At 37.0% G+C, this 23,693-nt stretch overlaps 1 protein-coding gene and 1 long non-coding RNA gene across 4 annotated transcripts in view; one reads left to right on the plus strand and one right to left on the minus strand.

Annotated features, from left to right (window-relative positions):
- The window catches only part of MARCHF11 (membrane associated ring-CH-type finger 11), a 131,271-nt gene that overhangs the window by 92,104 nt on the left and 15,474 nt on the right, over positions 1 to 23,693 (minus strand). The window lies entirely within an intron of this gene.
- Positions 17,208 to 19,841, plus strand: LOC143646138 (uncharacterized). The gene is made up of 3 exons (XR_013157330.1): positions 17,208 to 17,437; positions 17,549 to 17,618; positions 19,526 to 19,841. It is a non-coding gene; the product is annotated as an uncharacterized LOC143646138 (long non-coding RNA).

Below are 23,693 nucleotides of genomic sequence, written 5' to 3' on the forward strand. Positions count from 1 at the left end.
CTTTTCAATGTTAATCTAAATTTTAAATGCCATGTGCATGCAACAGAAAACCAGCAAATTTAATAGTGATAGCTGATATAACTGAGAAAAAAAGATCATGGGAAAATAACTGGACAAAATCTTCCTGTTAGGGTTGTGGTAAGGGTTAGAATTGGGATTCTCTTAGACATTACAGGTTAGAGGAAAAAGAGCTGAGTAAGTGCATTGTAAAAAGTGAAAGATCCTCCACTCCTTGAGTGTGGGCTGCACTCACTGATCTGTTTCCAGAGAGTAGACTATGGAAAGCAGTAGCAGGAGGGGAAGTAATTTCACAATGACAAACACCTGAAAAACAGGTGATCAAGGTCAACAACGAAAGTGTTAAATCATGTTGATTGCATGTACACTTGATACAATGTGAGGAGAATGTCACTTTACCTCTGTGGTCTCACTCCCAAAAAACATATAACCCAGCCTACCCATGAGAAAAGTATCAACAAATCCAAATCAAAAGACATCCTGTGAGATACTTGACCAGTACACCTCAGATGTGCCTAGGTCATTCAAAACAAGGAAAGTCTGAGAAGCTGTCACAGATCAGAGCAGGCTAAGGAGACATGAAGTCTAAATGTAAGATGGGATCCTGGAAGGGATTCTGGAGCAGAAAAGAGACATTAGAGAGGAACTAGTAAAAGCCTAGTAAAGTGTGGAGCTCAACAGTAATGTACTAACGTCGACCTCTTAATAGCAACAAGTATGCTGGGGTAATGGAAGATGTTAAGGATAGGGAAAACTGAGTACAGTATATACAGGAACTATCTGTTCTCTCTCTGCAACTTTTCTGCAAATCTAAAACTATTCAACAATTAAATGTTTATTTTTAAAATGTCAAAGATCTCTAAACAAATTAATTGCTCACATTGTAAAGACTAGAAAAGCTGTCAGATGTTAGGCTTTGTTGTTGTTTTTATATCCTCAAATTCACGATCAGGCCCCTCTTTCACCTTTTCATTGTCTTCATTTATGTCCTCATGTTAAGAGCCTGCTGCCACCAGACTACCAAGTCCAAGGATTCATTTCTGACCAGCTCTTCCACACTGAGTCCAAGTTGGGGCCCTTTCCTGACCCCTACCCTTGACTGCTATCCCTGTTCCTTGAAAGGGAAATGATTCATTGATTGGTACTAATGTGTCAATAGCTCTTAAGTAATCTATAGGCCACCTAGAGTAATGTTTAAAGACAAGTAAGCAAATTTAATGGGAGACCTATTTGAGGACGAGCAAGCTTCCTTGGATTTTTCCACCATGTCCAGGGAAAGTTGAAAAGTCCATTTTCTCACAAAGACCACTGGACAGAACTCACAAACTAAATCCCAGGGTCCTTCTCAGACTTTAAATAAAACAAACATCTAAGTGCTTTTGTTTTGTAGGTATCTATTTAAGTCCAGAAGTAAATTACTGAAGAAAGAAAAAATGATTTTAGAGCAAGAGACCAAACATACCTACTTTATATAAAATCATAAAGCTATTAAAAAGAGCATTTGGGGAAAAATATAAACCACAAGATTTTTTCGTCATTCCAACACATGCTTTTATCCAAAGAGATGCACGAATATGATTTCTTCCTCATGAATATCGCTGATTCCACTTTTCCCAAAGTCATGACCACCACATTCAATATTTATGTGACCCATTACCCATATATGGGTGTCCTAACAGCAAACTTCTTTCTAAAGGTAGATCTTTATTTATTCAAGAGAAATAACCAGATAAAATTCCACCTGTTTAATACACTGGATCTCTGGTAGGGTTTTGTGTTGAAGCCTTTCAAATCCTTTATTGCTAATTCAATTAACATCCTACCAAATTTCGTACTGCCACCTTCAGTATCATTCAGTTAATGGACACTGGAATACAAAGCTCATGCTAATTTTTTAGAACAGCAGAAAACTGCTGGAGTTTTCTAAATAATCATAAGAATAGGGACATAAAGTCAATCCTCTTCTTGTGAGCAGGTTACTCTCACAGTCCACATGGCAAGACCCAATTTGCTTCCATTTTATTAAAATAAAGGGACAGAAAGGGTCCCTTCAACCTCTTACCATGGCCTTCTATTTATTATCCCAAATTATTCTAAATCTAAAGGGTGCCTGCTACTAACTGGTTAATGCCACGGAAACCACAAATAAGCAAAACAAGATACAGCTAATCAAAGACTTTAATTTGTCAAAAGCATTCATATCTCCTCTTTAGCTTTGATGACTGAAATAGTTTCAGAGAGTCTTTACGCTGGGAGAGGAAGACATCAACTCAAAACAACAGAATGTTCTCCTGCTCCCCACAACTTAAAAGAAGAGTGAAATGAAAAAAGCCCTGGACTTCAGGGCTAACTCCACTCGTTATATGTTGTTGAGGGTTCAGAATATATAATGTCTAATTACTTGCAGCTCTAACTAAAAACCTGAAACAGAATAATTCAGAGTTCTGATTCAAAAAGTTGTGAGAAGCAAGGGAACTGGCCTGTTTGGGCTGGGTTGTTTTTAAGTTTTAAAGTTTGTGACACTATAGCTAAACTGGGAGACCAGTCAGTAATTACCATTCAGCTTTCAACTGTGACACAATCTGAAAGCAGACCAGCTAGTGCACAAACCCTGGAGAGCTAGAAGCAGAACTACATGCTATAGCAGCCACATTTAAGAAGTATTTCCCCTGCCTTCCATTCTACTACTTTGTAGGTGACTGGATACCAAGGGGAAAAACTGAAAGACCCAGCCCAGCTATTCCATTCTAAAAGTCTCAAAGAGACAGAGAGAAGCAGAGACAATGTTGTATTAACTGTTTTCAAGTTTATTAGACTGGAAATACTGGAAGTATTTTAATTATTAGATCAATTTTCTCAAAGAAAAGGAAAATGTTATTGGACTCCCTTTCAATTAAGGCACTGCCGCCATAGGACAGGTTTTAATTGTTCAATTTGTAAGCAGTTCCAAGAACACCCTGATCAGTAATTTTTCTCTCTTTATCCTAAAAACATAGAGGCCTTCATTTAAAAACACAGCTAATGCCAGCTGACATTTACTGAGGACTTACTCCACACTGTCACTCTGCTAAATGCATCATGTGCACTGTCTCGTTTAATCCTCCTCCAAACCCTATGACACAGCTGCTGTTATTATTCTCACTTGATGGATGAGGAAACCGGGGCACTATGAAATTAAATACTTAGCCCCCCGAGATTACAAAGCAAGTAAATGGCAGAGAGAGTCAAAGCCTTTCCTGTGGGCTTATCCAAACCACGTTCTTAACTACAAAGCCACTTGGAAGAAATAACAGGCCCTGCTTCTAGACATGGCTCAGTCATTAACTTTTGGAGCTGGGCTGCCTCATCTCTTCTTTGAGTTTAGAAAAATCACTCTCCATGGTCTTTGATGCCTATCTACAAACCTTAAATCCCCCAGTATATTGAATGACCATGAATTTGTCCTGAGCTATTTCAGAGGAGCCAGTTCTGGACAGGCTCTTTATACCAACCAGCCATGGGTGGCATACACAGCAGTTCTAACACTCTGTGCCTTGGCTCACAGTTATTTGGATCCCTTGTCTATGTCTTCCTAGAAAACTTTGTGGTCAGGGAGCATAGGCCAATGGGTTTTTCCACAGTGTCTGGCTGGTGTCTTGCCTGTTATACATATTCAAAGAGTATACGCCAGTGAAATGCATGAGTTACAGAACCCAGGGAGCGACTGTTGGTTTATGGTTCACACAACTGGCTGTGCCAGGAAACATCTATGTCACCTGCAAGATCAATTGAACACTAAGTACCCTGGGAGCAACTTTTGGTTCATAGTTTACACAAGTGGCTGTGCCAGCAAACATCTATGTTACCTGCAAGATCACTGGCACTATGTCTCTAAGGTTCATGGAAGTTTCAGTAATGCACATTTTTCTTAACCTTCTGCCTCATTTTGAATTGCATGCCTTAGGTAATTTTAAGGAAAAATCCAGACTTCAGGAGGGTAAAACCTATTGCTCTCAGCAATCAAATCTATTTAATAAATGATCAGAGAATGAAGGAATTTTACTAAGTACTAAGAAACAGATGACATGAATTCAGTTTCTCTTACAAGAAAATCAACTTGTAAGATTACATTTATGGAAAAATATATATAAACGATGTATTTATATTATAAATGCACATATAAAAAATATACACATTAATGTAGTATACTGTAATTCCACATTTAGACTATTTCTATATCCCTTACAAAAGAATGACTACCAAGGAATTGACCAAATTCAGTGGCTGCATGGAATTTTCCTTGTTCCCCAATGACCTACACAGGCCCCCTAACATTTGATATTTTTTCCCTACCCTTGGTAGCAATTTTTAGCTATCATCAGTGTTGATCCTTGTCCAAGAGCATGTCCACACTGGCAGGTTTGGTGATGGGAAGAACGGGAAGGAAAATAAGGATCGTATCCTTATATTCTCTGTCCCCACCCCATCTACTATTTCCTAGCCACCAATTAGCCTCCGATCTCTACCCAAAGTCCTTTCCACTCTACTTAGCACTCCTCTTCCTTCAAGCCTCAACTTCCAAGGCTTCCTTTGAAATATAGGTGAGGTCTTTTTATAGAGTCACTAATGCATTTTTTTTTTTTTTACAGATCTGTGGTCTAAATGAAAGTAATGGTAATAGAAAGCTGAAATAGGGAGTTTTTTACATTATGGGTGCTTCCTGGTTATGATTAGAATGAAAACACAATGAATTCAATATCAAGTATTGGTGAAGATATAGAGCAACTAGAATTCTCTTTGATGGCTAGTGGGAGTATAAATTAGTCCAAGCATTTGAAAAACTCTCTGGTATTTTTAGTTTCCTAAAGCTACGTATATACATATGCCCTATGACTCAGTGTCATTGACTACATCATGGCCCAAATTCTTTATCTCACCTTAAATCCATACTCTAGCCAAGTAACTTTTCAGCTTCTACCACATCCTTGGAAGAAATACAATTCGCTCTTCCTTCACCCTGGACCAATCTGTGTATCTTGCTTTGGCCAGTGGAACATTAGCAGGTTTGTGCTTGCATGTTCATCCTGGGGAGCCTACATCCAAGAGGAAGACAGCAGCACAGCTGACCACATTCTATATTTCAGAATACTACACAGCAATACAAGAAGCAAAATACTGCTGCACACCACCATGTAGGTAAACCTCACAGAAATAATGTTGGACTAAAGAAGCACAACACAAAACAATAAATACTATAAGATTTCATTTATATAAAGTCCACACACAAAACTAATCTACTAGGATAAGTATTATGATTACCTTAGGGGAACCTTAGTACTTGGAGGGAGCATCAGTGAGTCTGTTGGGGATTGAAAGGTCCTATATCTTGATCTGGGTGGTGGTTAAACAGTTGTATGCATGTATAAAAATTCAACAAGAAGTACACTTTAGATTGGTGCACTTTATATGAGTTATTACTCAACAAAATAATGCATTCCTAAATATTACATATTCTTAAAATTCAGAAGGGCCATGTGCCTGCCTCAGGGACAGTAGGAAGCTGTGAGAGCCTACTTTGACTGCATACTGCCAAGAAAAGAAGACTGCACTGCTCGGGACCAGGATATAGTTGAAGGGTCTTCAGTTTCCAGATTCCTGAGAGAGTGATGAAGAAAAATGTGTTTCACATTCATATCCAGAAATCAATGCACCCTAGAAACATAATTCGTAGTGCCACAGGACATAGGAGCTAAAGGGGCCCTGTGAACAGTCCTGAAGAGCCCACATTGCCTATGCAAGTGACAAAAGGCATTGATATCTCCAAGCAGGTATAACAGGTTACCTAAGCAGGTTGGAGATGCCCTTTTGCATGGGTGTAACAGTCTAGTCCAAGGTCAATATTCATGTTGTTTTCGAATATGAAGCAGGAATTACTCTCCACTTATGAAAATTTCAACTCATGCTCTGCTTTTCCGAAAACTTCCAATAAGCAGCTCCTCACCACACCTAAGGCTCAGGTACTCTCATATGCCCTTTATAGATGCATTTTCCATGATGTATTACAATTTATTTGCTTTTACTCTCCACTAGACTATAAGCTCCTTGAGTCTGGAAGCTGTGGCTGATATTAGGTTCTTGGTACATATGTCAATGCATCATGCAAATATGAATGCTGCTCCCCTTACCTAGAATGATGTCCTCATATTTCCACCTATTCAAAACTTAATTCTGGTAAAGGAAGCAATTTGAGTGCTTCCCATGGTTTGAGACCTTCTATGATCCTTCTTGCCTGCACTGATCTTCACCTTCTCTGAATCCTGTGGCCTTGAAAGTCCATTGTAAATATCTTCCATTATTCCTTGATTTGATGTATGCATGAACATTCCCAGTTAGAATTTACTTATCAATGACAACACTTCAGCAAATACTTTTCTTGTTCTCTGTATACATATTTACAGATTATTTAGACACATAATATATATTCAACTATTATGGTGTCTTGGAGCTAGGTACTCATGTTCTCAAGCTTAATCCATTCCTCTGGGTATGTACTCTTGTAAATAGGACCTTTGGATGAGGTTACTGCAGTTAAGGTGTGGTCCAGGTGAATCAGATGGGTCTTAGTTCTATCACTAAAGTGAAATCTTTATAGGAAAGGTCACAGTGAGAGAAAAAGCCAGAGTGAGAAGCCAGAAGCTGCAAGTCAAGGTAACCTGGAAGAGAAGGGAGAAGCCAGGAAAGGCTGCTAACGGCAACTGCCACATGACAGAAAAGGTAGGCCGAGGATAACTGGCAGCCAGCCCCAGAATGTCACAGTCTCCTGGTAGAAAGCACCGCCTTGATGACACCTTGATTTTGGACTTCCCCTGGTCTCAAAATTGTGGGCCAACAAATTCCCTTTGTTTAATCCAGCTCATTGCGTGGCACTTGCTTTGGCAGCCAGGAAAACTAAAATGATGACTAGGTGGAATTACAGCATAAATGTGGTTCTGAAGCCTACTTTTTGTCCCTCACCAACAGTTTGCAGAAATCTCCCCAGATCAGTATATCCCATCTGTTTAAGAATACCCAACTGTACTTAGGGACTATAATTTACGTGAGCTTTCACCAGCCTTTTATGGATGAGTATAGCTAGGTCTTTTCCAATATTTCTCAATCACAAGCAAGGCGAAAATCAGTGCATACATCCTTCCAGACCTGAATAACTATATCCTTTCAGTACACCTCTTGAGGCGGTATTGCCAAATCAAAGAGTTGTACACTTAATACTCAGATAAACATTCCTAGACCACTCTCCAAAAACATGTTACCAATTTATAGCCACTAAAAGCTTGTCTCAGAACCACTCCATGCTACCCTCACCTCTTTCTCTCTGAGACTAATCCATTATCTTATGTTCTTGAAGGACACACACCAAACATGTGGCAGTTCATAGTATCGCATCTTTGTCTCCAATGTGTGTGTGTGTATGTGTTTGTATGCATGTGTATGCACATGTGAGTGTTGGGAGCTTTTGAAAACTAAAGTCAATCTGAATTCTCCCATACATGTCTACAGTGATTGCCACAGGTAAACAGTTCATACATCACCATGCAGACTGCCTTTGTTATTATTGTTTTGGGGTGAAGGTGAGGAATAATATCCCTTGTTGATGGGAGTGTAGGAAAAGGTCTTCACGTCCATTTTGGGGGTCATCTTTTCTATTCACCTTAGTCAGCAGTTCCAGAAAATGTTTAAGAAACAGTGGTGCAGGGCGGGCCATGGTAGCTCAGCAGGTAAGAGTGCTTGCCTGCCGTGCCCGAGGACCCGGGTTCGATTCCTGGTGCCTGCCCATGTTTAAAAAAAAAAAAAAACAGTGGTGCAAAAGAACAAATGGCAAAAAAAAAAAGAAAATAGAAAACTTTGAATTGGATCTCAGGGAAATGATAGACAAAATGAAGCACACAAATATAAGAATCATCAATGTCCCAGAAGAAGAAAAGAATAAAGAGCTATGAAGATTAGTTGAGGAGATAATGGGAGAAAACTTCCGAACTATTATAAAAGACATAAATATGCAAATCAAAGAAGCTCAATGAACCTCAAATAGAATAAATCCAAATAGGCTTACTCCAAGACACAAACTAATCATTTGTCAAATGTTAAAGAGAAGCAGAAAATCTTGAAAGTGGCAAAAGAAAAGTGACTCACCACATGCAAAGGAAAACACATAAGACTGAGTTCAAAAGGCACCATGGAAGTGAGAAAGCAATGGTATTATATATTTAAGATCCTAAAAGAGAAAGACTTCCAACCAAGAATTCTTTATCCAGTCAAGCTGTCCTTCTAAAATGAGGGAAAGCTTAAAATTTTCACAGACAAAGGCTGAGAGAATTTGTCAACAAGAGACCAGCCCTACAAGAAATACTAAAAGGAGTTCTGTTAGATGGAGAAAAAAAGACAGAGGAGGGAGGTCTGGAGGAAGGCACAAAATTGAAGAGTATCAGTATGGGTAACTTAAAGTATAAAAAGTGAAAGACAGAAAAGAACATATAGATCTGACCAAAAAGAAAAAAAGAAAAAAAAGCCAAAGAATGGCAGATTCAAGAAATGCCTTTACAGTAATAACTTTGAATGTTAATGGCTTAAACTCACCAATTAAAAGATAAAGATCAGAAGAATGGATTAAGAAATATGACCCATCTCTATGCTGCTTACAAGAAACTCATCTTAGACCCAAGTATACAAATAGATGCTTCATGCAAGCTGTAACCAAAAAAAAGCAGTAGTAGTATACCAGTTTCAGACAAAATAGACTTTAACATAAAGACATCATAAGAGACAAAGAAGGACACTACATATTAATAAAAGGCACAATTCACCAAGAATAAATAACAACCATAAATATTTATGCTCCCAATCAAGGAGCTCCAAAGTACATGAAACAAACACTGGCAAAGCTGAAGGGAGCAATAGAGGTATCAACAATAATAATGGAAACTTCTGTACACCACTCTTCTCCATAAAAGAAGAACTAGATATAGGATCAACAAGAAAATAGAGAACTTAGGCAATTTTATAAATGAATTGGACCTAACAGGCATATATAGATTGTTATACTCCAAAACACCAAGACATACATTCTTCTCTAGTGCTTATGAAATGTTCTCCAGGATAGATCATATGCTGGGACACAAACAGGTCTTTATAAATTTTAAAGAGATTGAAATTTGAATTCAAAGTACTTTCTCTGATCATAATGGAATGAAGCTGGGAATCAATAACCACCAAAGAACCAGAATTTCCACAAATATATGTAGACTAAATAACACATGTTTAAACAATCAATGGGTTAAAGAAGAAATTGTTAGAGAAATCAGTAACTATCTAGAGATGAATAAAAATGAGAATACAACATACCAGAACTTATGGGAGGCAGCAAAGGCAGGGCTGAGAGGGAAATTTATTACCTTTAATGCCAATATTAAAAAAGAAGAAAGAGCATAAATCAAGGATTTAGTTGTCACCTGGAAGAACTAGAGATAGAACAGCAAACTAACCCCAAAGGAAATACAAGAAAAGAAATAGCAAATACTAAACCAAAAATCAAAGAATTGGAGAACAACAAAGGAAAAAACAATAGAAAGAATCAATAAAACCAAAAGTTAGTTCTTTGAGAAAATCAATGAACTTGATGGATCCCCACCTAGTTAGATCAAGAAAAAGAGAGAGAGGATGCAAATAAACAAAATCAGAAATGGGAGAGGTCATTACCATGGACACTGAAGAAATTTTTAAAAATCATAAGAGCATATATGAACAACTATACACTAACAAATAAACAACTTAGATGAAACAGACAAATTCCTGGAAACACATGAACAACTGACACAACTTGAGAAAAAATAGAAGGTCTCAACAAAGCAATCACAGGTAAAGAGATTCAAAAAGTCATCAAAAATTTTCCTACAAAAAAAGTCCAGGGCCAGATGGCTTCACAGGGTAATTTTATCAAACAGTCCAAAAAGAAGTAATATCAATCCTGCTCAAGTTCTTCCAAAATAAATGAGAAAAGCGAACACTACCTAACTCATTTTATGAAGCTAACATTACTCTAACACCAAAACTGGGTGAAAATGCTACAAGAGAGGAAATTTACAGGCCAATCTCCCCAATGAATATAGATACAAAAATTCTCAACAGAACAGTAGCAAATCAAATCCAATGACACATTAAAAAAAAGCCATATACCACAACCAGGTGGGATTTATACCAGGAATGCAAGGTGGTTCAACGCAAGAAAATCAATCAATGCAATACAGCACATCAACAAATCGAAAGGGAACAATCACATGATCATCTCGCTTGATGCTGAAAAAAGCATTAGATAAAATTCAGCATCCTTTTCGGATAAAACACTTCAAAATGTAGGAATTACAGGAAACTTCCTCAATACAATAAAGGGCATATATGAAAAACTCAGAGCCAGCATCATACTCAACAGTAAGAGACTAAAACCCTTTCTCCTAAGATTGGGAATGAGAAAAGGATGCCCTCTGTCACCACTATTATTCAGCATTGTACCAGATGTTCTACCAAGGGTAATCAGGCTGGAAAAAGAAATAAAAGGCATCCAAACTAGAAAGGAAGAAGTAAAACTTTCATTATTTGCAGATGACATAATATTATACTTGAGAAATCTACGACAAAGCTACTTGAGCTAATAAATTCAGCAAAGTGGTGGGATATAAGATTAATGTGCAAAAATCAGAAATGTTTCTATACACAAGCAATGACCTAACTGAGGAGACAAAGAAAAATATCCATTAAAAATAGCAAATAAAAGAATCAAATATCTGGGAATAAATTTAACCAGTATGTAAAGGATCTGTACACAGAAAACTACAAAACTTTGCTAAAAAAGAAATCAAAGTAGATCTAAATAGTTAGAAAAGCACTCCCTGCTCATGAGAAAGAAGGTTAAATGTGGTTAAAATGTCAATTCTACCCAAATTGATCTACAGATTCAATGCAATACCAATTAAAATCCCAAAAACCACTTTGAAGACTTGGAAAAGCTAGTGTGCTGGTTTGAAAGGTTGTATATACCCTAGAAAAGCCATATTTTAATCCTAATCCCACTTTGTAAAGACAGCCATTTCTACTACTTCCTATTCAGTACTATATGTTGGAAACTTTAATTTGATTATCTTCAAGAAGATGTGACATAATCAAATGTGGGTATTAAACTTGATTAGGGGGAGATGTGTCTCCACTCATTCCAGGTGGATCTTGATTATTTTACTGGAATCCTTTAAAAGAGGAAGCATATCTGGAAAAGGTTTGAGGTTCTGAGAGGGAAGAGGACACTGCAGAACCATGAAGCAGAGAGTTCACCAGCCAATGACCTTTGGAGATGAAGAAGGAAAATGCCTCCTAGGGAGCTGGAGAGAAAGCTAGCAGATGACGCCATGTTTATCACGTACCCTTCCAGCCTAGAGAGAATCCCTGACCGTGTTCGCCATGTGCCTTTCCACTTGAGAGAGAAACCCTGAACTTCATCAGCCTTCTTGAATCAAGGTATCTTTCCCTGGATGCCTTACATTGGACATTTCTGTAGACTTGCTTTAATTGGGATATTTCCACAGCCTAAAAACTGTTAACTTGTAACTCATTAAATTCCCCTTTTTGACAGCCATTCCATTTCTGGTATATTGCAGTCTGGCAGCTAACAAACCAGAACGGCTAGCTATCAAATTCATTTGGAAGGGAAAGAGATCTTGAATAGATAAGAATAGCCTTAAAAAGAATGAAGTGGAAGGACTAATACTTCCTGATTTTAAAGCTTATTACAAAAGCCACAGTGGTCAAAACAGCACAGTACTGGCACAAAGATAGAAGTATTGATTAATGGAATCAAATTGAAAGTATGTTTTTTGGTAGACCACCAAATCTGTAGTCAATTGATCTTTGACAAGGCCCCCAAATCCACTTAACTGGGCAGAATAGTCTTTTCAATAAACCAGCATGGAGAACTGGGTATCAAAAAAGATGAAAGAGGACCCTTATCTTACAGTCTATACAAAAATTAACTTAAAGTGGATCAAAGACCTAAATATAAGAGCTGGTACCATAAAACTCCTAGAAGAAAATATAGGGAAACATCTTCAAGATCTAGTGATAGGAGGTAGCTTCCTAAACTTTACACCGAAAGCACAAGCAGCAAAAGAAAAAATAGATAAATGGTAACTCCTCAAAATGAAATGCCTCTGCCTCACAGAACTTTGCCAAAAAAGTGAAGAGGCAACAACTCAATGGGAGAAAATGTTTGGAAATCATGTATCAGATAAAGGTTCGATATCTTATATACATAAATCATACAACTCAACAACAAAAGGACAAGCAACCCAGTTTTAAAATAGCCTAAAGCCATGAATAGGCATTTTTCCAAAGAGAAATGCAGATGGCTAAAAAGAATATGATGCTCATTTTCATTAGCTATAAGGGAAATGCAGATCAAGACTACAATGAGATATCACCTTACACCTACAAGAATGGCTGCTATTAAACAAACAGGAAACTACAAACGTTGGAGAGGACATGGAGAAATTGGAACACTTATGCACTGCTGGTGGGAATGTATAATGGTATAGCCACTATGGAAGACAGTTTTGCAGTTCCTTAGAAAACTAAATATCGAGTTGCCCTACAACCCAGCAAAATCACTACTCAGTATATACCCAGAAGAGCTGAAAGCAGTGACACAAACAGACATTTTCACACTGATGTTCATAGCAGCATTATTTACAATTGCCAAATGATGGGAGCAATCCAAGTGGATAAACAAAATGTGGTATATACATAAAATGCCCTATTATGCAGCAATAAGATGAAATGAGTTCCTAAAGCATATTACAACATGATGAACCTTGAGGACATAATGCTGAGTGAAATAAGCCAGACACAAAAAGATAGATACTGCATGATTTCACTATAATGGCATTTGTAAAGGTAAACTCAGAAGCTTATAATAAAGAATATACGGGACCTAAAGATACAAAGAAGCTAGAGATAGGTGAGTGGATAGTTAATAAGATTGGACTCATATGTAAGGGAATGGATAGAATTGAAGGCAGTTAATTAGTGGGCTTATAAATAATATTGCCATATTGAAGGTGAACATGATTGAAAGGGGTTGCATAGAGTCATGTATCCTATCAGTTAACTCTACAAGTATAAATAAGCTCCTTCATGAACTGTTTCAAAAGTATGAATCTTGAACAAAGAGTTAATAATAGAGGGGTATAGGGGTAAAACTACCATTGCATGCTATGGTCTATATTAAGCATAAAGATATCAACAGTACCACAGAAATACCAAGGGTAAATAATTGGGGATGAACAATAAGAGTGAAAGAGAGGTTTGAACTTTGTATTTGACGAGAGTGTATTTATTGGTTATTTTTCTCTTTGGGGAAATAAAAACTTTGGACATTATACATGATGCCTAATGGATGGAGGTGGCTGAAGGATACATTGAGAATTAGAATGGCAAATCATGGTATATACATATGATGGAATATTGTGCAGGTACAGAGAGGAACAAATTCATAAGGCATGCAACAAGGTGAATGAACCTTGGGGATATTACATGATACAAAACAAGAGAATATTGTATAGTCTATTTTGGAAAATACCTGGAAGAAAATTGGCATTTCGTTTTGAGGAGTTATCATTTATCTATTTTCTCTAGAGTGTAAGGTAAGGGTCCTCTTTCATCTTTTTTGATACCCAGTTCTCCATGCCAGTTTATTAAAAAGACTGTTCTGCCCAGTTAAGTATATCACATTTAGTCCAGAGCTATTAATTTTATTTCTAGATTCTGAGATGCTGTGATATATGTATAACCTGGTATTTTCCTGGAACTTTGGCCACCTGCATGACACCTAAAACTCAAGAGTTTATGCTGTGCCGCTCTGCTACGTACAACAACCATTACAGAAACTGAAAAAGAGATCAACCTTCAATTAGAGATAAGAATGAAGCTGATCAGGTCAGGACTAAGGTGAATCAGAATACAGGGGTAAGGACGGCATTGTCTGTATTTCAGAACTTCACTTACTGTATGAGAGAGAACAAAGGAAGAGAGGCTTATTTTATCCAAAACCTAAATTTTCTGTAGCATGTAATCTAACGTTTCCTGTCCGAATAAATCGTTTAAACACATAGAGTCCAGAACAGGAATGAGGAATTGTAATTCTGTACAGTTTAAGGTAATAGCCCAATATATCCCTGAGTATGTTTGGCAGTTAATTTAAAAATATCGGCAAAGTCCCTTGAGAGATGGGAGAAAAAAAATGGAGCTATCAAGCCTTACCCCTGGGGAAACCTCTGACACTGTCTCTATATTAGGGACTCATAGTCAATAGGCCAAGCCCTTGTCTTGAGGCTTGCTTTTGTGAAGCTTATTTCTGTAGTGGAGAAGCTAAGCCTATCTATAGTTACGCCTAGAAGTTACTTCCAGAAAACCCCTTTTGTTGCTCAGATGTGGCCTCTGTCTAAGTTCAACACGTATGTAAAATCATTACCCTCCACCCTACATGACATCCAGGGATGAAAGTCTCCCTGGCAACAGGGATGAGCCTGACCCTGGCACCGTGGGATCAACAATGCCTTCCTCATCAAATGGGGGAACAGAAATGTAACAAACAAGGCATCAGTGGCTAAGAGAGTTCAAATAGAGTTGAGAGGTTATTCTGGAGGCTACTCTTATGTAAATTAGCTAGATATTGCTAATTACCACCATCTGCCAAACCCTAACCAAAATCATTCCTGTTAACCCTAAAGAACACCTAGTGCTGTATCTAAGATTTTACAAAAGTTTCACGTACTACAATTACTTTCCAGAAACCTACAACCTCCAAAGGGGTTCTTAGGTCAGAGAAGTCCTGAAACCCAGAGGGGCCAGCTTCTTTAAGAACATCAGCTGGTTCCATCCCCTATCCCATACCGTCAACACCTTTTCCAACATGAAAATGTCAGAAAGGGCAGAGACCAAATACCCCTAAATATTGGGAGAAGGATCAAAGGAGAAGGTGGAGTTATAACAGAGAAGATAGGATGTAACAAACGAGTATGACTACCGAGTCATTATATTGATATTTCTTTTTGTTTCCAGTGTCTTAGAGCTGCTAAAAAGAAAAATCTAAAATTGTGGAACAGTAACTCATACCAAGGTCTGAATTTTTTTCTATAACTTTTTTTTAGAAAAGTTGTTGCAATGTACTTTGAAATTTATTGCATTTTTGTGCATATGTTACATTACATAATAAAAACTGTTTAAAAAAGAAACTGGTGATAGCAGGCACTCACGTTTTGATCTTAACATTAATGACAATATTGTCAGACCTCTCACTCTTCAAGCATAAAAAGGTGCTTAGTTGAGATGAATCTTTTTCTTCTACTTCATTCAAAATTCTACTGTGAAGGCATATTGACTGTGACCAAATGCATGTTTGTGCATCTATCAAGAGGAATGCATAGTAATTGGCATACTTTCCAAAGAGTGTGATTTAAACTGGACTGCTTCTACTTGCCTATCCATTTGTCTAACAAATCACTTTTTCAATTTCTGTCCACAGAAGAGGTTTTTCCAAGCTTCTGGGCCAAGGTTTGAAAATACAATTTAAACAAGTGTTTGAGTATATCTTTGGCATAAAAGTAACCAGCAGTGTTATCAAAATCCGTGTCACAAAACATAGGAACTTTGTTTATTGTTCATGTTAAAGAAAAGGACCATATTTTGGCAGGATCCAGTCTACTGCAAAGAAATCCTGATCAAGACAGGGAAAATATGGGTAGAACCACAGGATAACATTATCTACAAACAGCTTTCACAGCAAAATCCAACACCCATTTCTTACTTTCAATTAGAGGCACAAATGGAGCCCAATATGTTTCATCACTCCCTACCAAAGTCCATGAAATAAAATGAGCCCTGATGAATCCAATGCCAGGAATTGGCAACATTTCTAAATTCTGCATCCGCTATTTGGCTAAGAATAGAACTGTTAAAATATTAAGACATGCCATTAGGTAGTATCATGCGTTCTCTCACCACCTGCAGCTACTTCTGCTACCTTTGAACCTAACACATCTCTCTGCTTATTACTATGAGTAAGCACCAAGTCTTCTGGGCCATACAGAGTATAAATTAAGTTACTGTCATATAATAATTTAGATCAGATAAAATAAATATTATGGCAATGAATATATGAGCAATCATTCACTTGCTTTAACTTCCCTTATTGATACATCGCCCAGTGTTTTGCCGGTCCTCATGTAGCTTGTGGCTCGGTAGGAAATCACAAATGTGCACAATTACAGAAGCACAGAAAAGGTAAAGCACTATGATCAGATGACATAGTGGGCAAAGGAGAGGTGGGTTTCCCCATGTAGAAAAATAAAGAAATGGCATTCCTAGCTGAGAAAGGAGTATCAGCTAGAGAACTAAAATGGGATTCACAGTTTGTGCTGGGAAAATGAGGGTAACACTTTGGCAGAACCCATGAAGCACAGGATGTGGGCATACATTTGGAAATATCAGATGTGGCTTTGCCTATCATGCTAAGGAATGGGAATGTCACTCTAGGGAAGGAGTTATTGAAGAAGTGCTTAAGAAGATATGCAGCATGTTCGAAGCTGTTGAGGATGCAGAAATGGCTGAAGTCTAAGTAATTTGGCCAAGTTGACATACTAAGCTAAATGAAACATCTTTACTTCACTCATATTCAATGAGCTGCCTATGAATTGATGGATCCACATATTGAGAGAATTGGTATAGACTGCTAATTGTCACTCAATAGCTATTCATTCCTTTTTTTGTAAAAGAACTACCAAATTTCAGCTGGTTACAGGCTAACCAGAATAAAAACCATATTTCTAGCTTCTCTTGCAGCCAGATAGGATCAAATGACTAAATCGTAGTCCACGAAATGTAGCTTAAAGTAGAGCATACAACTTTTGGGAAATGTCTTTGGAGAGAGAGTGTGCTGTTCTTCCTTTCTCCTTCCTCTTGGATGCAATGTAGATGTGATGTCTGGAGCTGGAGCAGTCATTCTGGACAATTGGATGAATTTGGGAAAGTAGACTGTGTATATAAGAACAATAAGGTAAAGAGAGCATAGAACTGAGAACCTGGAACTCTCCCACCCTAGAGTACATTATCTTACACGTTTATGAAAGAAAGAAAGAAATTCCCATCTTTTATGAGCATCAGAATGTTTGAATTGCCAAAGTCCTTTTAAGGAGAGGAAATCTAGACAGAAACACAGATGACTGAGCAGAAGGAGAAGCCAGAAGGAGAAGCCATATGACAGAGGCACGTGATAGATAAAGATGAAAACCAAAGAATCCCAAGTATCGTGGGCAAGTCAGCACCAGCATGCTAAACTCAGGAAAAAGTATGGTTTGTTGAGATCTCGGTTTTGGACTTCTAGGCTTCAAAACTGCTGGACAATAAATTCCCACTGTCTGAGACAACCTATTCTATTCTACTCTCCTATTTGTCATAGGAGCCCTGGCAAACTAAAACACTGATTGATTCAGCAAATCTTGGTGCAACTTAAATTGAAGCAACTCAAGGTAAGATTCATTTTTTAAACTTACTGCATTCCTTCCTATTATACTCTTGAGAACTAGGCAAGATAACATCTATGAGGCCCTTTGCAAGGTGCCTGGCATATCAAGTGCTCAATGAATGGCAGCTATTATTATTATGTTATTATCTCTGAAAATAGCCATTGTATTGGGACTCAAACTTTATAATAAATAGGGTTATTTTCTGAGCTCATCACAGATTCCAGCATTTAAAACTTAAGCAAAATATAGAAGCTGTGTACATGGAGAGATGTCCAAACATGCTCTTACCCTCCTACTCCAGATCACTCTCTACCACACTTAAGAGATATTTTCAGCCCTGGAAATGACACGTTGGGCTTCACTTAAAGTAAATGCTTGCCTAATCCAGATCACATACCACTTCCATTTGCTAGGCGATCAAGTTACTTTCAGTCCATGATATCCATAAGTATATAAAGCAGTATATTCTTTGTACCGAGTTCCAAATGGATTTAATATGTACATACAAGTTCAACAATAATAATGGTATAACCACTGTTCGCTCACTTTGCTGGCACTGCTTGGCTTTGATTAGACATCTACAATAAATTCCGTTATCAAACTCCGGTAAGATAGGAGAAACAAGCTCACTTACTTTGAAAGTGCTGGCTAAATTCTGACTCATCATTGATAAGGAACTCTATATTACATTTCCCATCATAGAACTGTCACCCATTATAGTTAACACCTTATTTGAAGTTAGGGCCTTGTCTTCAGACTATAAACTAAAGCTGCCTTCAATGTTGTCCAATATTTTCTTTAGTTCTTTCTGGGAATACCAATCTTATGTCACCGTGGAGTTGTTGGGAAATGGTTAAATTAATGTTTTAACACAAAATACGCAGATACATTATTACTGTAAGCATTTCTATCCTCACTCTCAATGAGTTAATACAATTTCTTTGAAAACTGTCCCATATTTGTACCATCTTTTGCAGCAATATTGCCATGCCAATTAATATGCTCTATGTTTTGCTTCAGGTTTAAATGCTGAAAAAATGTTATGGGCCACACAAAACAGATTTTAATTTACTGTGTCTTTATATCACTTAGTATCCTATGGACTGCTTCTGGAAGAAAGAGGCACTTAATAAGTAACATAAATCATTTTTCTTCCAGAATCTGATGAAGAATATTTTTCTGGATGCCCTAACTAAAATGTACATTACCAAGGCACTCAACCGCAATTAATGATGCTAATTTATGCAATTATTATTTTTAGCTTTCACAATATTCCCTGAAATATTTTGACCTGGAAATGCATTTGAATTTTTGACAAGGCAAAAGTACTACACGTACATCTTTATATAAAATACAGGTCTAAAAAATTATATTTAGTTATTCACATGAAATCTCTCATACTATATTCTTATTTAAAATATCTTGAATGGATTGTATGTACACGCCAACATCTAACAGAAACTTCATCCTTCTAAATGAGACCTATATGTTCCAACTCCACCGAAAAGCTCCTTGGAAACCAGAGAGGAAATGATTTTGCCTAATAGAGTATAATATTCTTTCTATCCTTTGCCATGCTTTCATGTACTTTTTGATATACGAGTTTTGTCAGCCCATTAGATAGGGACTGTGTTACAAACCAAGTACTTTGGAGCTACTTATGCATCATTCATTTTCAGTAAGACCTTTTATAAGAGGTTATATGTTCTATGTATCAAACCAAGGATAATTTGGCTTCGTTGATCTGAAAAGTGTATGCATGTGCATCCAGACAAATTACCTGATTGGCTGGTACTCATAATGAGTTTTCATGACATGCCTTTATCTCTAAAATAAATTTGTATTTCCCAATTAGAAAAAGGGAGTTCTATATGTCTTTTCTTTCTTCTTTCCTGATTTCTTATTTTCAGTTGTTTCTGTTGAGCCTTTCCTGAGGATTCACAACCAGCCTGAGAAAACAGTTCTCCACACACCCTCCCAGAAATGAATGATACTCAGGCGGGGGCTGGTGGCTAAATCGTTAACACTTAAAGCAATTAAGTTTCCTCTGGTTGTTAACTAAGAACTTAAGCTGATTGGAAAACACATCTCCTTCAAGCAAGAGAGCTTGCCATTAGTAGAACAATCAGTAGTAATTAAAAACCTCATTTTCTAATATAGTTCATAAGTTTACATCATGAAAATTGTTTCTCGTAGAACTCTCTTAAGAAATGTCACTCAAGCAAAATACAAGGTTCTTTTTGAAAAAAGGAAAACCAATAAAAAATGAGATCACTGTTTGTCTTTCCAATAACAAAATTTCGCCAAGTAACTGGTCATTAGATGCGTTTAGATAAATGAATCAAAAATAAATGGTATTCTCTAAAGAATTTTGTTTAACTGAAATATTTCAAATAATTGATCACCCATCCACAAATATTTTGACAGAGATCATTTGATGTACTATTTATCATCTATTTAAACTTGCTACACCCACCCAGATATACAATGGGCAATCAAAATTCTAATGCACTCCTTAAAATAACTTTTAATGGATTTAACATTCTGCTTGAGTTCACATGCTTTAGACTCCTAAATTATTTAAAGAATCAATTATTCCAAAATCTCTGAACAGAGTAAACATTTACACCCAAAAAAGGGGAAAAAAAAGAAATGGAATGAAGAAAATGTAAAAAATGTTTGATTTACCCAAAATCTAATCAAACAGAAAAACAGGCCCCTTCATTGCAACAGATCTCGTGAACAATAAGAGATGGTCACATTTTTTAAAGTGAATGAAATCTGAGCCAAATTTATTTTCAAACAAGATAAAAAAAAAAAAAAAAGAAACTTCTCTAGACTGATAGGTCTGTTTGCACCAGGGTCAAATTCCAAGAACTCAACTACAACACTGTGAATGTAATTAGCACAACTGAATTGTATATTTGAAAGTGGATAAAATGGGAAATTTTAGTTGTGGATATGTTACTAAAATAAAACTTAAAAAAAAAAGCCATGATACTATACAACACAAACAATAAAACTTGAAGTAAACCATGGGCTACAGTTAATAGTATCAATTATTATAATATTGTTTCATCAGTTGTAACAGATGTACTGCACTAATGCAAAGTGTTAATAATAGAGGAATTATATAGGAACTCTATTTTCTGCATGATATTTCTGTAAGCCTGCAACTTCTTTGATAAAAATAAAATTTTTAAAATGACTTGGTACAAAAAGAGCATCTATGTTTCCTAGAATCCAGTAAATTTTCCTACATTTTTTCACTATTCTTTTCCCCTTAATAACTGTCTGAATGTACTATTCTTCTTATTCCTAAAACCAGTGTCTCAGGTTTTCACCATAATATCATGGCTAGACAATGAATCAAGGAAACTGAATTGCTAGCAAAGCTTTTACTATATTGATGCAAATTATTAAATTATAGGCTATAAATGTTAACTTATCTCAAGTTCATTCATGGATAACTGAAATCCAAATTGAAATGTACTTCAGCAGGAAAACAAATCATTGCACACATTCGCTAAGATATCTATATACCTTATTTTATATTTTATAAAGCCATATATAATAAATTTGTCAACCAAAGTCAAAGTTCATAGATTCATGGCTTCTTAATTACTTTGTCTGAAATTTTAACCATCCCTCCCAACATTTTATATCCCCTTTCCATGCCCAGTGTTTATCACTAATAAACATACTAATTCTTGGAGTTTTTACTTGTATATTGTCAGTCTCCCTCTCTGAAATGGTATGGTCCTAGGGCAGGCATTTCATCTTTTGTTTACTCTTTTGTTCATCTCCTGTGACTACAGTAGTGCCTGGCATTTAGTAGGTGATTGGGAAATATATGTCTAATAATTAAATGGATAAAAAATTGAATGAATAAACAAGAAATCAAAGTATAATGGAAGGTGGGCCACAGTGGCTCAGCAGGCAGAGTTTGCACCCGGCATGCCGGAGATCCGGGTTCAATTCCCAGTGCCTGTCCATACCAAAAAAACAAAATTAAATTTAAAAATGTATAATGGAATTCGTATGAGTTTCAAGTCTTGCTCTAACAGTTTTAGGAATCCAGAATTTAGAAGTCACCACATGCCAAGCACTTTGAAAATGTTCCTTAACTTAGCCCTCCCAACTATGGTAAAGAGTTAATGTAGGTCCATCACTATAGCCACACAGCTCATGAGTAGATAAGCTAAAATTTCAACCCTGGGCTCTGTGTTGCCCCAGTCTATGCTCTTTCCACTGTATTACACTGACACTCATATAACTCCAACCATTCTAGAAGATGCCTTTCAAATTAAAACAAAAAAGAGAGCCCTAAATTACAAAGGTTAATTGTGTCAACATGACTGCACATCAAGAGACTCAGAAGACTTAGAGAAAAGCAGTTGAGTAGCTATGAATGAGAATAAGAATCTCCTATTTACTAGAAAGCACTGGGTTCCACCACTCCTCAAATATTCACACCAGATCTTAGATCATGGGTGAAGGAAAAGAGAGGAAAATAACAGTTCTTTCACATGTTACGGGGGTGGTAAATTGCATAAATACAGAGATTAACAGGATACATACAGTAATTTCAGTTAGGATTCAAAACACATAAACTCAGATGGTACATAATCACCATGATTGTGAAACGGTAGATTTTTCTAGATTGACAACCTCACAAAGAAAGCACATCAACGTTTGCTGATTTTCATAAAGCTCTAGTCTAGGAATAACCTCATACAGATCGAAAATCCCTTATTCCATGATTGAACTATATGTTGTCTATGAGAAGAAATACACTTTAAATTAAAAGACAAAATAGTCTGAAAGTAAAAGGATGGAAAAAGATCTGCCATGCAAACAGTATCCAATAGAGCTGAAGAGGCTATGCTATCACCAGACATAATAGATTTTAAGGCAATAATTGTTACTAAGGATAGAGAAGGGCATTTTATGGTAAAGTGAGAATCAAGATGTAACAGACATAAATATATTTGCACTGAACAACAGAATCCCAAATTACATAAAACAAAAGTGAGAGCTGGAGACCTCAATACCCCACTTCCAATAATGGACAGAACAACTAGACAGAAGATGAGAAAAGCTGTAGAAGGCACAAACAGCTCTATAAACCAACTACGCCTAATACACATCTGTAGAATAGTTCCACCCAATAACAGCAGACACATATTCTTCTCAAAAGCACATGGAATATTCTCTAGAGTAGAATATATGTCAGACGAAAACACCTTATCCAAAATACTTGGGCTATATGTGTTTCAGAATTCCAATTTTATCCACACTTTTTTTTTTATTGCATAGGCAGGCACCAAGAATCAAACCTGGGTCTCTGACATGGCAGGCAAGAACTCTGCCTGCTGAGACACCGTGGCCTGCCTTGTCCATATTTTTAAATGGCACTCAGTGGCATCTACAGAATATTACAGAACACCCACACTCCCAAGAGGGTCTAGAGTAGCACTGTGTAATCAATCACATCAATAATTCTACAGCAAAATATATGACTATTGACATTTTGTGTGATGAATAAAGACTATAAATAGCTTCAAGTCAGTGGAGATGCTGGCCACCAAATAAATTGCAAAACAAAACCCTGTTGCTTCAACTTTCAAATCATTTTCAGAAGCCTCCACTTCTCTTCATCTCTGCTGCCATAACACTAATGTAAGTTATGGTATGTATTTCCTGTCCACCAGGGAGTGTTTGAATGGCATCCTTGCTCTCAACGCTGCCTTTCTCTAATTTACCCTCCAAAAAGCATCCAAAGGCATCTATGATTATGATGATGTCACTTCTCTGCCTGAGACCTTCCAATAATTATCTATGGCTCTTACAATGAAACCCAAGTTCCCCATGATGGCACACCCGGATAGTAAGGCATCCCCCCCACCTCTCCAACATCATCTTCTACTCCCCCTCACTCATGGACCTCCAGCCACAAGGCCTTCTTTTTATGTCCAGAAACACCAATCTCATTCCCACTTTAGAGATTTGGGTTTAGCTGTTCTCCTTCCAGAAAGATCTTCAGAAAGCATTTGAAAGGTGAGGTTGTCATCAATC

Source organism: Tamandua tetradactyla, chromosome 9 (assembly GCF_023851605.1).
Source record: "Tamandua tetradactyla isolate mTamTet1 chromosome 9, mTamTet1.pri, whole genome shotgun sequence".
Lineage (NCBI taxonomy): Eukaryota > Metazoa > Chordata > Mammalia > Pilosa > Myrmecophagidae > Tamandua > Tamandua tetradactyla.